Source organism: Lolium rigidum, chromosome 1, assembly GCF_022539505.1.
Source record: "Lolium rigidum isolate FL_2022 chromosome 1, APGP_CSIRO_Lrig_0.1, whole genome shotgun sequence".
Classification (NCBI taxonomy): domain Eukaryota; kingdom Viridiplantae; phylum Streptophyta; class Magnoliopsida; order Poales; family Poaceae; genus Lolium; species Lolium rigidum.
Window position 1 is genome coordinate 271,342,157 of NC_061508.1, and position 2,953 is coordinate 271,345,109.

The 2,953-nt window shown below is 54.8% G+C and overlaps 1 pseudogene; it reads right to left on the minus strand.

The window, feature by feature from the left end:
- Window positions 1-484: 484 nt before the first annotated feature.
- Window positions 485-2,628, minus strand: LOC124658924 (annotated as a pseudogene).
- Window positions 2,629-2,953: the final 325 nt, after the last annotated feature.

The window sequence follows — 2,953 nt, forward strand, 5'->3', positions numbered from 1 at the left end:
CAATCTGTTCAACTGAACGCGAGATCCCCCTAACGCTTGCTTGGCTCCCACTCTTTTGATTTGTAGGTGCTCCTTTTGTGCAGCTTTAATGCGTGCCCCACTCCAGTTTGTTGGAAGCGAACCATGAATCAATGCTCGCTGGTTGGTACCCATGGTAGGCCACCCATCAAGTGCCCTGAGGCCTTAGCCGAGGAAAAAGAATTAACACCGACCATCTCTGAGGTATGATTTGATATTATATTTTTACTGGTATTAGTAAAAACATTAGTTAAAACATTAAGATAGATACGTAACTCCATTGGGTATTACTGATTTTACATAAATCATAAATGCTATAAGTTCCCTTTTTTACATATAGCAAACTCCATTGGGTAAAACATTAAGTACACACCAGACAAGCATACACGGTAAGATTAATATCACAAGATTAGCATAACAAACCATAACACTTCCTAAGATAGATACGTAGGTTTAGGGCCTAGATTCAGCCCTTCATCACATCCAACGCCGACTCGACGAGGGTGTGGATGCTGACAGCGTGGTCGCCGAGCCCAACGCTCCCGGAGAAGACGTTGAAGCACTCGAGCATCGAAGTGGTTGCAGCGACGTGCCTTAGCTGGTCCTCCAGCCCAAGCTCCACGAAGAGGGCCACGTAACGCACATCTGACCGCATCATGGCGACCACGAGCTCGATGGTGTATCGACGGACCCGAGGCATGTCCATGGACGGGCAGCTATACTCCTGCAGCACCTGCACCAGCGTCCTTGCTAGCCCCACATCTACCACGCTTGCCATGGCGAGGCTTGCACAGAGCTCCCCTGGCTCCATAAACCTGATCATCTGCGCGGCAAGCCCGAGAAAGATGTTAAGTATTTTCCCGTTCTCCACCATGATGGTCCTCAGCACCTTGGTGGCACCGGTAGTGACCCCTTTCAATGGGAGTTGCCACTCATCGCCGGCGTAGGAGCATAGGTTGTGTAGGATCCTCGCGGCCCATATGATGATGACGGGGTCGTTCAGGGCAGCGATGAGCCGTCCTACCCCTCCCCCGAGAGCCATTATGATCGTGCCGCAGTTTTTCTTACTCTCAAGGGCCAACATCGCAAGCGCCTCGCCAGCCTCCACCCGGATGGTGTTTGCCTGTCGACACTCCGTAATCGCCATCGGTTGCAAAAACATGGCGACTAGCACGCTCACCATGCCACCTGTACCGCCTATGAGTTCCCTCGCCTCGTCATCCATGGAGAGGCTCGTGAGTACCTCAATCGCCAGCCGGTGCAGCTCGAGCTGGAACTTCTTTTCTTGCCGCTGCAGAACATCCCTGATGTTGCTCACGGTGAAGACAATGTCGGTGAGCTCTCTCCGGAGGAGCTTCCCCGTGTTCCCTGTCATGCTAGCCAACCTCTTCACCACGTGGAGAGACTGCTTCACAGCCTTGAGCCTCATGTCTCTCGGCGTTGTCGGCGCCAGACCATGGTCGAGGCTGGAGTAGGAGATGATCTTGTCAAGAAGTCCCCGCGTGTTGCCGATCTTGTCACAGTTGTCGTGGTCGTGCGCCAAATTTTTCAGGATGGAGAGGCCGAGTAGGTTGAGTTCGTCTTGGTCGGCATAGAGTAGTGATGCCACGGATTCAATTGCTCCCGGGATGCCGGTTATGCGGAGCGCGATGACCTTCTTTCCTGTGAGCATGGACACGGCCACTGCCGCCGACCGCCGGACTTCCCTATCTGACAAGCCCTTCCAACTGAGCATCTCGATGAGGCGCTCGATGGTGGGCGCAGAGACGCCAATCTTGCGCAGTGTGGCATCAGAAAAGCGGTTGGACTCAGCGAGCGCGACGAGGATGCCGGCGCCGACACTTTGCTCATAGTGGGAGCCCGATGTGACGAGGTTGTCTCCGTAGGAGACGAGGTCCATGTGAAGGCCGTCGAAGATGCTCCGATCAAGGCACCGCGAGTAAGAGTTGTAGAAGAAGAGGCGGATGCCGACCTCGCTGGCACTAGGTGTGAGGTTATAGTCGTCGGCCACGCTTTCCAGGAGGCGGCAGTGACCCACCTTCCATTCCCACAGCGCCTTCTCGACAAGGAACAGGAGTGCCTCAGCGAGCGCGAGGCCATAGAAGATGTTGAGCGCGGCGCTGCGGTTTGTTCGCGCTTCCTCGCTGCCCCCGTAGTGTTGGTGGAGGAGGCGTACGAGGGAGAGGGACACACACACCGACGCCGAGAGCAGCTGCATCCACGAAAAGGTATGCACGGCGCGGGCGCAGGAGATGGCCTGGTGCTGCCACTCTAGCTCATGGCTGCGGCCCAGGATGCGGGTGTGCCCTCGATGAGGAGGAGGACCGTGATGCACCAGAAGTCGGTGCGGCCCAGCGTGATCGCGAAGCCGCCAAGGAGCACCACCGTGGCCCAAATGAAGGCCAGTGTGCCCAGACGGCTCGCCGCCTTCTCAAGCAACGCCAGCTGGAGAGCCAGCACGGTGAGGCGACGCTCCGGCAATGCCGCGTTGTCATCACCAACATCGGCCTTTGGGTACGGTGTGGCCTTCTGCGGCTCGAAGAGGGTCGGCAGCTGGTTGGGGATACTCACGCGGACGCTCGGGACGGCGGAACTAGCGCGACGATCCATTACAAACAGTCAGTTGTTTGGCTACGTGTGGGGTGTCTCTGTGTGTGCGCTTCTGGACTGTGCATGCACCGGGTATTTATAAAGCGTCCACATGCTATATGCAAGGTAGGCGAGAGACTATATTGATTCTTGGATGTATCGTTGATTTTTCAGTCTGTATAGGCATTAATTATCAGATGGGGACTATTCTTCTTTTTTCTTGTTACAACAGAATGTTGCTATTTAGGCAGCAAACGCAGGTCGCACCTAAAGTTGGATTTTCCCTACACTGATCAAGATCTTTTTTCCGAGAACCCTGATCAAGATCTTCACCTTCTTTCATACT